This window comes from Adiantum capillus-veneris, chromosome 10 (genome assembly GCF_014529385.1).
Source record: "Adiantum capillus-veneris isolate H3 chromosome 10, ASM1452938v2, whole genome shotgun sequence".
In the NCBI taxonomy this organism is placed as follows: Eukaryota; Viridiplantae; Streptophyta; class Polypodiopsida; order Polypodiales; family Pteridaceae; genus Adiantum; species Adiantum capillus-veneris.
Window position 1 is genome coordinate 20,615,389 of NC_140940.1, and position 12,141 is coordinate 20,627,529.

The 12,141-nt window shown below is 42.3% G+C and overlaps 1 pseudogene; it reads right to left on the bottom strand.

Annotated features, from left to right (window-relative positions):
* Positions 1 to 276: 276 nt before the first annotated feature.
* The window catches only part of LOC147448531 (uncharacterized), a 32,056-nt pseudogene continuing 20,191 nt past the window's right edge, over positions 277 to 12,141 (bottom strand).

The window sequence follows — 12,141 nt, forward strand, 5'->3', positions numbered from 1 at the left end:
TATAATCATTAACTCCATCATCCATAGTACGTATTGTTTGAAAAATAAAGATACAAAAATGACAAGCGTGAATTGATGGAAGTGAATAAATGACAATTGTACACAGCAGCAAAACCACTTGATTGTTAATCATTGCAAATGTAATAGATACAAACCATTGTCATTATTTAAAAAATATACATGGTTTTGAAAAATACATAGTTACATGGTCTCATGATACATAAGCTAGGACAAAAAGAAACTAATGCTATCTAGCTATGGCTAAACTGACGTCGTCTAATCAGACGTCTCATCGCGTCCAAGCGGCGTATCTGTCGGATTCTGCAAAAAAAAACAATAAGATAGCTTTTTGTAATTATAATTAAACATATAGCGAGCGACGTTTATAAAACAATACAATAAATAGAAAAGAATAAACCCTAATACTAACCATGCCGCCACGAGAAGTCAGGATGTCTATAAGGGCGTTTAAGCCCTTCCTGCTTGCGTACTCACGCTCATACGGAGTGGGATCACCTCCTGTAAACGACCACTGCCAAAACATACAAAGAATCCATTATGTTAGAATTTCAAATCCCATAAACCCTAAACTATCGAACATAGATGCGAAAACACTTACAAAATCAGCCTCAAATGATGCCCACCCGCCGCTCCCCAAGTGGTGCGAGCTCCTTGCATCTACTTGCGCTCTGGCTGCCTCCTTTTGTTGCTTCCACTCGTCGGGATTCTCGCGCACTTATTTCTTTGCATGCTTCCAATCTTCTTTGGCCAGCCAATCTGGTCTGTTCCATCCATGCTTTATTGCTTTTTGCACTTCGGAACGCTTATGCTTGCAGTATTCGCGCATTCGAACCTTCATCACATCTTCATTGAAGCAGTCATCCCGTGTTGGAATGGGAAACTCGTCATGAAGCATGCTGATGACTCTGTCTTTTAATCCTTTCGGTATTTCACTCCATGTGTTTAGTATGTAGTGTCTAAACACTTGAGAGCAAAGATCGCGCATGCGCGAAATCACCTTCTTGCCGTCATCATCCAAGATGATGCCTCCGCTGAAGTCTACGGAGTAAGCCAAGCCCTCTCGCCACTGACGCGTGAACCTGGGTGTCTCAAGAGGGATCTCTAGCGGCGTGTCAATGGGGGTACGAACGCCAGGTGTCTCCACTGGAGTCTGAGCCCCGAAGCGAGGAGTGTCCACTGGAGTGATTCCTGGAGGAGTAGCTAGTGGTGTGTAGCTGTGGGGAAGGGCACTCATCCGTGAAAAACCTGGTGTTGATGGAGATGCCATGGCTGGTGTCGGGATGGGCAAACAAGGGGAGGGTAAAGAGCCTCGTCAAACACGAGGCGGTGTCAAAGCATCGGTGGCACCACCCCCACAACAACCGCCACCGCCACCGCCGCCACTAGAGCGTCGGGCTGAGGACTCCGAAACAGAGGGAGATGCAGATGGAGTAGGAACGCGCGATGGTGTGCCTGAGCGATGACGCTCCGCGTACCACTGTCTCTGCTGGGGTGACAAAGAAGAAAGAAACTCATCATCATCCATACCTGTATTAAACACACGAACATTTAAACTTATTATTGAATGAATGGAGTAGAAAACATGGACAAGTAGATAGAGAGAGAGAGAGAGAGATAGATAGATAGAGATAGATAGATAGATAGATAGATAGAGAGAGAGAGAGAGAGAGAGAGAGAGAGAGAGAGAGAGAAATACAATGACGCAATGACGCAAATACTTAAAGAGCCGGAGAATCATACAAGAACACTCCAGTGTTTAAAGCTTTGGAATGTTCAAAGGCTAGCAGCAAACAGAAAGCGTTTTTCTTCTATTCAAATTGAGTGATGAAAGAGGCAAGTGCATAACTCTAAATTTACAAAACAATATTTATGGCTTTAAGAGATCTCTCTCTCATCCTCGCATAGCTCAGCATAACTTCCTATATCTATATAGAGCTCTCCCTTTAAACAGATGTCCTCTATTTCATTTTGTAGATCCTCTGCATGCACCCCATAGAGAGTAACAGGTTGATGTTCGTCTGGCACCACCTCCACGGCTTCTGACGGAGCATCTTCTCCGATCTCCTCCATTGATGCCGCTGTGATTGGCACATGGTAGCCTTCATACGTCCGTGCACTACGAGGGGCTACCTCTATGACGTACCACTAGTTTGATGCAGACTTTGTGGGATGAAATATCACCTGCCAGAGCCACATAACTTACATGAGAGCTTCCAAGCACATAAATTCTAAAACGCACGTTAACTATTTACATACTTACTTGTTCACAATGCTCGGGTAGTACAAAAGTGTCTCTTAGGTCATTCCATTTCTTAGTTGAATCCACCTCAAGAAAACTAGACTCTCATCTACGCACAGTAGCGTTGCGACCCTCCATGATTATCTTGAACCATTGCACGTCGAACAAGTCAACAAAAAATCCTCTATAATCGATCCACAAAATCTCTTGTAGCGTGCCGAAGTAAGTGAGTTCCGCCACCACAGGAACTGCATCAGAGGACTGTCGTCGACTAGACTGTTCAAATTTTTCCATGATTCCACAATCTTGAGTAAAACGTTTTTTGTCGATCCGTTCCACCCTAAAATGTCGACCTTTACACCATGCTGCTGTGTATGACTTATACTACAACCAACAAAGATTATGAGTGGCCATTCAGACATCTAAAAAGTCACTGTCGTACATTGCAAACTTACCTTGGTCGCGCAACCCCTAGAGTACTCCCACTCTTCCTCAGTCACTTCTTCACCGCATTGTTGTGCACTTTTCAGTTGGTTGTGCAACCATCTTAAGATCATGAATGTTGGTAGGCTCTCCAGACCCGTCGGATAGTGCATCGGTGGTCGTCTTCCCCGTCTCCACTTGATTCTTGCCCTTTGTCGCTCTTGCTTTGCATCCTCATATTGTGAGATCCACTTCTGCATGACTGGATTGTGAAGCATGCGAAATCGGTTGATTTTAGCCTCTAGATCTTCCATCATCTTCTTCTCAATACCGAGATTGCACATGACAATTCCAGATATGCGCTCATCATCTATGGTTTGCCATAGCGTGTTCCGGGCTTTATCAAATCCGTCTAGCCACTCTCCAATGTACACTAGGGACTCTGATACCGCCAACCTTCTGCCATGCTACCCTCCGGACGTGCCTTTTGATGCACATATCCCTTAAGCATTTTCATGAAACGTTCTAAAAAAGAACATCCATCTGGAATGTACTGTGCCGGCTATTTCCACCTCATCAACTATGTGGACAAGAAGATGCACCTGAATGGTTAGCATGGTAGTGGGAAAATGTTTCTCAAACATACACACAACCTCCATAGCGTTTAGTTTGGCGAATGGTATGGAGTCTACGTTGATCTACTTTTGTGAGATCCATTGTACCAACTTTGCAAGTTTGTAGATTGTGTTATGGATGTAAAGAGACATACATCCCTCAATGGAAATCGGTAAAATAAACTGCAAAACACGTGCAACAATGATATTAAAGTACGTCCACATACGAATTTGTTACACAATTCTCACTATGAACATACCTGACACATTTTATTCCAGTCGTGTGACTTCAAACCAGTAAGCTTTCCTTCTTTAGTAAAACACGTTCGGAGCGAGTGCATTACGCCAGTGGGGGTCCACAAAGATCGAATGGTCTCTTTTACTTTGCGTTCTTGGGATCCTGTGAAAATACATGGTGCTTTAGGGAGTTTTATCGATCCATCGAACGCTGTTTGAGGCCAATATTGCTCCATACGATCCACATTTCTAAGGTCAACTCTGGCTCCCAAAGTATCTTTCTTGCCGGTCAGATGGTCCCATAGTAGATTACCCACATTCTTGAATATGTGCATTGGATCGAGCAAGTGACTGATCATGAGTCGGGACCAATATGGTAACTCGTACCATAGATATAGTCTCTTCATCCCTGGGGGCAATCCGTCATCACACATCTCCTTCTGCTCTAACCATGCTTGTGCAGACATCCTCGGTGGCTCTCTTCCCAAAAAGCCGTCGCGTAACACATGATTCTCTGGAAGATATGCTTGATGACCTTCGTAGATTTGCTTCTTCAGTGAGGGCGCCCTACGTGCATTTAGTTTAGGTCCACATGTGACACATGCTCTGTTCCGCTTGTTTGAAGCCCTGCATGTATACACATGATAATAGATCAACTATGGGAAAAAACAAGATTTACAGTGTCTAAGTGAGGAGTGTAAATAGATCACCTGAGCATTCTGTTAGTCCGGGATAGTCATGCATGGTCCACATTAGAATGCCTCTGATCAAAGCATTCCGTCGACCTGTGTGTCGGCTCATATCCACCACCTCTATGCCAATCCACAATTGTTGTAGCTCTTCCAATAGTGGACGAAGATACACATCCATATTATTCACTTTATATCGCCCCGGCACAATCAAGCTTAGCCATAGGTTCCCCTTCTTCGTAGTCAACCACGGGGGAATGTTGTCGTTGACGATGACAACGGGCCATACACTATAAGATGTTGATCTTTGACCAAATGGATTTACGCCATCCATAGCCAGGCCTAAGCGCAAATTTCAAGCTTCCCTGGCAAAATCCGTCCATGTTCCATCTATATGTTTCGAGGCTGCACAATCTATAGGAATCCGTAGCACACCATCCGAAGATTTATTCTTCTCATGCCGTGATGCTAGGGCGGCCATGGACTTACATTCGAAGATATGCTTGATGCAAGGAAGCAGAGGAAAATATCGCAAAACCTTTTGCGTAATTTTTGTTCCGTGGAGATCTACTCGATATCTTTCGGAATCACATTTCGGACACTTCTCTATGGCTATGTATTCCCCTCTGAAAAGAATGCAGTCATTACGACAAGTGTGGATCGAATTAGAATCCATCCCCAAGTTTCACAAAATATTTCTTGCTTCCTCTCGAGAATCTGGCATCACATTATCAACTGGTAGTATGTGCTCTTTGAGCAATCTACACAACATAAAAATACGGTACAATTGTGTAAAAATCTATCAGATCATTAGACATTTAGACTTTTATTAAAGTAAACTAATTATTATAATAGATCACCTGAAAAGCGCTGTGACGCTAGTGTCACTCCATCCAAATTTTGTCTGCATGTTGAGAAGAACCAGGAGCGCTTTCAATCTAGACACACGTGCTCCATTATACAATGGCGTATCGGCTTCACTTTTCATATCATCATAGAAAAGCCTTTCTGAATCCATGATCGTCTCGATCATTTCATCAATTTCGGGCTCAAACATTGCCTTGTTGGGAATGTGGTCTGCATGATCATCCCCCGAGCTGTCAGAGGCTACATTTTGTGGCCTCACATATGCTGCTTGACCAAAGCGCCTGCGAACACATCTATTGGGTTGCAAGATTGCTGCCTGTTGGCCAGCATCAGAGTCCGACGAGTTATAATTGGAAAAAACTCGATCTATAATAGATGGATCGAACTCGCCAAATTCGTGAACGTGCTGCAAAGAAACGCGTCTTGTCCGTCGCACAACATGCTTGCAATGGTTACCGGGACATAAGATCCTCGTTGAGAGATAGGTGTTTCGGTTGGACGGCCCCACATCCTCGTCACTACTCATAATGAGGGCAAAAATCTTATAACCTGGACAACAAATTTAATCTTCTATTGACATTCTTCGTCTTTTATCTCTCTCTCTCTATCTCTCTCTCTTTGTTCACACTGTAAACTACCTCACATTTTCTAGTCATGTCCAATCCCCGCATCTCGGTCTAGAGGTGCACGGAGATCAGAATCACCAGGTTATAATCTCGTCTTTATTGGTCAATGCCTATATTTGTGGGTACAAGAAATCTACACACCCACGTCTACATGATACTGCATGTAGTGGACAAAACCCCTTTGCCTCTTCTCTAGCTGTAGCATTTCACAGCATCTTAACATCTTTTCATAGTAGATCTTTGTTTGTAGCATGCAGGTACGTCATTCTTGCAATGTAGCTAATGTCTGCTCAAGGCACTTAATTCTTATTCTAGATTTGACGGGATGTGGTGTGTGTGTGTGTGTGACCCTTGGAATCATCATCTTGCATCACTAATTTCTGTGTATGCTCAATTTTCTCTTCCATTAGCTAAACATGACGGCTTATTGTATGGTAGCAGCAGTCGAACATGCAGGTGGAATTGCTGGTCCGCATGGACTGTCGAGGCTGTGAGCGCAAGAAATTTTCTCGCCATTTCTTCTAACCTTATCTTAAACGATTTCCTCGTCATTTCTTCTAACCTTAATTCAATAACCTAAATCTAATTTAATATAACATATATAAATCTAAATTAATAAACCTAAATCTAATCTAATCTAATTTAAATAAACCTAGATCTAATTTAACGTAATTAAGTCTACTAAAATCCTAATCTTTAACGTCTTTTGGGATAGTTTCCTACGGCGTTCAAACTCTCTTCTTCTTGTGTGTGTGTGTGGGTGTGTGTGTGCCAATAAAAAGAGAAAAATGGTATAACCTTTCTATCACTCAAGTGTGGTAGATTGGTTATGCCATTTTCCTCTTGAATAACAAGTCTTGGTTTCAACTCCTCGTCGGCTAGATTTTTAGGTCTCTTTAATTAGTTTCCTACGACGTTAAATTAAACTCTCTTCTTCTCGAGTGTGTGTGCACGCCAATAAAAATAGGAGAAAAATGGTATAACTATTCTATTACCGAAGTGTGATAGATTGGTTATGCCATTTTCCTTATGAATAACATGTCTTGAGTTCAACTCCTATCGACTAGATCTTTAAGGTCTCTTGGGATACTTTCCTACGATGTTAAAACTCTCTTCTTCTTCTTCTTTTATCTCTCTCTCTCTCTCTCTCTCTTTGTTTTATATATATCTGTCTCTTTCTCTGTTTTCCTCTCTCAATGTGTGTGCATTCTTTGATTATGCATGTCTGTGTGCGGTTTTTCGGTTTATGCATGCTCTCTCTCTCTTTTCCTCTCTCAATGTGTGTGTGCTTTCTTTGATTATGCATGTGTGTGTGTGCGCATTTTTGGTTTATGCAAGCTCTCTCTCTTTTCCTCTCTCAATGTGTGTGCTTTCTTCTTGTATGCATGTGTGTGCGTTTTTTGTTTAAGCTTGTGCTCTCTCTCTCTCTCTCTCTCGTTCTATCTATCTCTCTCTCTCTCTCTCTCTCTCTCTCTCTCTCTCTCTCTCTCTCTCTCAAAAACACAATGTGTGTGTGTGTGTGTGTGAGTGAAAGAGACGGAGAGAGAAAGAGGGGAAGGGACCATGAGAGTGAGGAGAGGGAAGGAGCATACCTGGCTCTCCTTCCTCTCCTCGTGTGTGTGTGTGTGTGTGTGTGTGTGTGAGAGAGAGAGAGAGAGAGAGAGAGAGAGAGAGAGAGAAGGAGAGAGAAAGAGGGGAAGGGAACATGAGAGTGAGGAGAGGGAAGGAGCATACCTGGCTCTCCTTCCTCTCCTCGTGTGTGTGTGTGTGTGGAGAAGAAAGAGAGAGAGAGAGAGAGAGAGAGAGAGAGAGAGGGAGAGCGTTACCTTGCTTGCTTGAGCACGCGTCGAAAACTCAGATCTGAGATCTGAGTTTTTGAATGCCCTTCGTTATTTTTTTTAGCGCAGTCGACGTCGCTATTACCGTCGCTATGTCAAGAGTAACATAGCGATGGTCATAGCGACGGTAATAGCGACGCCGGCAATTTTCATATTTCAACGTCATAGTATGAGCGTCGCTAATGTTAAGCATGGCTTGCAGTGCATGGTGAATTAGGGATTGGCAAATGTTGAAGCAATCCTAGTTTCTTCCCTCTATCAAACTTTGTCTTTTGGCATACCACACATTTAGAAACATACTCTTGTATGTTTTCTTTCATGGTAGGCCAATAGAAATATGTTTCAATCCCCTTTAGGGTAGACTAAATCCCTCTATGCCCTGCATAAGGAGGAGCATGAGATTCATACATTACTTTCTCATGTAGTGAGCTACTAACACATAGTATATTTTCATAGAGAAGATAACCATCTTGTAAAGTAAATGGTTCCTCTTTCTTCCCTAGTGCAAGGGCTGAAATCACATCTATAAAATCGGGATGAATAGCATATGCATCTATCATAGAAGATAGATTATTGTGAGTTGCTATGGAAATCGCATTCACTCTCGGCCGTCTTGAGAGTGCATCGGCTACTTGATTATGCTTGCCAGCAATGTGAGCAATATGAAAATCAACTTGCAAAAGGAAATTCGCCCACCTCAATTGTTTTTCAGAGAGCTTGGTCTGCGTCATGAAGTAATTAAGACTTTGGTGATCCGTTCACAGAAGGAAAGGAGTCCCCAATATATAGTGCTTCCATGAGTCTAAGGCATGTAGAACTATGAGGAGTTCCTTTTCATATATGCCTAGAGCTTGCTCAACAGGGTCGAGCCTTTGACTTTCATAGCCTATGGCATGCCCTTCTTGGAGAAAAATAGCTCCAACGCAATCACTGCAAGCGTCACATTGGGCCTCAAATGGTTTTGAGAGATCCGGTAGTGTAAGCAGAGGCTGAGCAATAAGCTTTTCGAAAGCATTGTTCTGCTTGGCAGACCATGTAGTGAGAATTTTTCTGAAGCGTCTATCGTATGCGCACATACCTATAAGGCTTCTTAACTCATGAAGATTCCTTGGTTTAGGACATCCTTTTATTACCTCTAACTTTGATGGATCCATTTGGATGCCATCTTAAGAGATAATGTGACCTAAATACTGAATCTCTTGCAAGAAAAATTCACTTTTCTTTCGAGTACCATAAAGTTTATTCTCTCTTAAAACTTGAAATATTACCTGGAGGTGCTGCTTGTGTTCGTCTAATGAATTAGAGTAGATGATGATATCATCAAAGAACACTCCAGTAAAGGTTCAGTGAGGCCTGAATAGCTTCTCTATCAAGCGGTTGAATGTGGATGGTGCATTGGTCAAGCCAAAAGGCATGACAATGTATTTGTAAAGACCAAATGTAGTGCGAAATGCGGTCTTCACAATGTCTTAATTAACTATCCTTATTTGATGATAGACACTTTTTAGGTCAATCCTACTGAAGTAGGTGGAGTCTTGTAGCTTATCAAATAGGTCTTCTACCTGTGGAATGAGAAACCTACTCTTGATAGTGATACTATTTAGTGCTCTATGGTCGACACACATACAATATGTGTCGTCTTTATTTTGCACTAGTAGCACACGAGAACAAAATGGAGATGAGCTAGGCCTAACCATGCCCTTCTCAACTAATTCATGCACTTGCCACACAATTTACTCTTTTTGAGCTTGAGAAACTCTATAAGGAGGTTTATTAGGCGGTGAACTTCCTGGAAGAAGTTTAATTGCATGGTCATCATTGCCTCATTTAGGAGGAAGCTCACAAGGGATGTCGTCAATAAAGACATCTTGAAACTCCATGAGAAAATTGAATAAATATTATTCCTTTTGATTGTGTATATTTTCTTTTGCTAAAACATTAGGTTCATTTAGAGAATCTTTAACAAAAATCATGTACATGGAAATAGAGCTCTTTATTGACTTGTTGAAATCTTGTGTGTGTACAATGGGTATAGCGTTCCCCATTTCCTTAGCATCTATATACATATCTTGCTCCCTGAACTTGAAGGAGATTATCCTTTCAAGGAATTTAACATTGGCAGCCATGCAATCAAACAATGGTACCCCTAGGATTACATCCTCATGCTTGAGAGGAGAGATAAAGAAGTCCTCTTTGTCCACATAGCTTTGGACATGGAGCCTCAATTTCCCGATTAAGGGAGTGACTGGAGCTTCTTGCCCCTTGAAAGCTTCACCTGCGGGTAGGACATCTCCCATCTCATAGGCTTGGATGCCTAGCTTGGTGGTCAACTCTATAGATATAAAATTGTGAGTAGAACCATGGTTAAAGAGAATAAAATAATCATGTTCTCTTACCTTTCCCCAAGCATGGCATAGAGGAGATACTTTGTGGTGAATTTCCTCCTCTTGGATTTTGACCAAGGTAGCTCTAGGAGGTTCATGGCGGGTGTTCTTTTGGGGACACGCCTGGTATGCATGCCCTTGCTCGCCGCACTTGAAACAACGGTTATCCTTGCCATAAATCTCAAGCTCTTCAGGAGAGAGTTTATTTTGCCTTTATAAACTCCCTTCTCTTTAGCTTTGTTGGATTTTCCCTTACAAGACTTTTGGACATTGTCCTTCCCCTTAGGCTCATTGGAACCCTTGTTTTCCGTGGGCTTAGAATTTCTTCTAGCCCCCGTCTGGAAATTGATTCGAGAGGCCACCGTAGTATGGTGTATAACCGACGATATGGTGCATGGCTTTTGGGAGTTAACATACTCCGCCATTTCTTCAATTAAGCTCGTATAAAATTGTTGCTTTTGCTCTCCAAAATCCAACTTCTTGAAGACAATGGCTTTGAGTTCTAAATCCCAAAACTTGTCTACATATTTGTGAATGGATTGGTAGGGAGAGAGCTTCAAGATTTGCCATTAATTGAGTACTTTTTCTTTGGCATCGGTGGCCAAAAACTGCTTCATAATGGAAGCTCTTAAAGCATTCCATGTTCGTGGAGCTTCACCTTTGGCCCGTAGGCTAGAGCACCATAGTCTGGTAGACTTTTGAAAGTGTAGAGCTACATGGTGTAGCTTAGAGGACTTCGTGAAACCCTCATCTCCAAATGCCGCATTGAATTGTTGGCCAAGACTTTGTCCGTAGCACCAAAGGTGCCATTGTAGGTAAGGAAAGAGATGCTCTTCCCTCCGTCTTTGAACATCTTGAGCTTGGACGACCTCTTCCATGCGGCATAGGATTTCCTATGGCCTCTTCTTTTTTATGGTTTAAAGGTTGCACCATCACTTTCTTCAAAAGACAAAGAATTTGAGGAAGATAGAGAAGAGGGTGACCTATCTCTCACCTTTTTCTTGCCTTGATCTTCATTGTCTTCACCATCACTATCATAAGAGGAAGAGGATGTAGACGATGGATAAGAGGGTGTCCTCTTTCTCACATTTATCTTCTCTTGATTTTTGTCATCCCACTTTGAAGTATGGTGTGGAGAAGTATGCGATGGTCTTCTCCATTTTTGAGGTGATGGAGAGCGTTTACCCCGCCGTCTTCGTGGAGCCATCTCCATCGAGGTGGTGGGAGACTCACTTCTTTCTCGTTCCTTTGGTGGAGGCTCTTGAGTTCTCCTTTGAGAAGGAGATGCATCATCAAGGAGAAAATTTTTGAGCCCTTCATATGGATCCTCTTCTTCTTCCCAAATCGGAGAGAGACCTCTTTTGGAAGTCTTGCAAGAAGGAATTCTAGGTGTTCTCTCGTCATGGTGGGGAGCTTGGAGAATCCCATGAGCACGAAGCTTCCGTTGCATTTCACTTTGGAGGGATGGATTACCCATGGCTTGTTGAATCCTAGAAACAAGATAGTTAACAAGCATCGGGGCATCATTAGTAGCTTGCTCATTAACAAATTAAAACTTATCAACATTAATTTCACTCTCTTTACTATTGTCAGCCATCTAGCAACTTTTAGGTGTAAACTTTTTAGGTGGACTTTTGCACTTCAAGCCCTAGTTGCTACTCCTCTTTACCCCTTTAGAAAAAGAACTCAAGCTACTATACCCGTGGCTCGAATACCATTAATTGCAAGGAATAGAAGAGAGGGTCATTCAACACCAAAACAGCATCGGCTCCTGTCAAGCTTCTAATAGTTCAATAGTGGTTAAGCCCTAGGCAAGCCTCGTAGGACTCCACTATTAAGACCATAGCTCTCGACGGTGATGCCCTATTAATTTCGCAAAGGTAGGCACAGTGCAAGGCTGCAAGATCCCTATTCTACTTATTCACATGCGATTAATAGTACCAACCATTTATAGCTAGCTTGAGCACCTCCCTTCTTGAGAAATAAAAGAGAAACCTTGTGCTTTGATACAAATGTAACATTTAATGGCCTAATAACTTGTGTGTAGCGAAAAATAGCATGCACATAGTGATCATTGCATTAGAATAGATTCCTAATGATATTAACAAGAGTGCTTGGGTGGAGTGAGCAACAAAATGCATTACACCTAGCTAGATAGCATTAAGAATAATTCAAAAGAGAGAGAAATTAAGAAATTCACAAC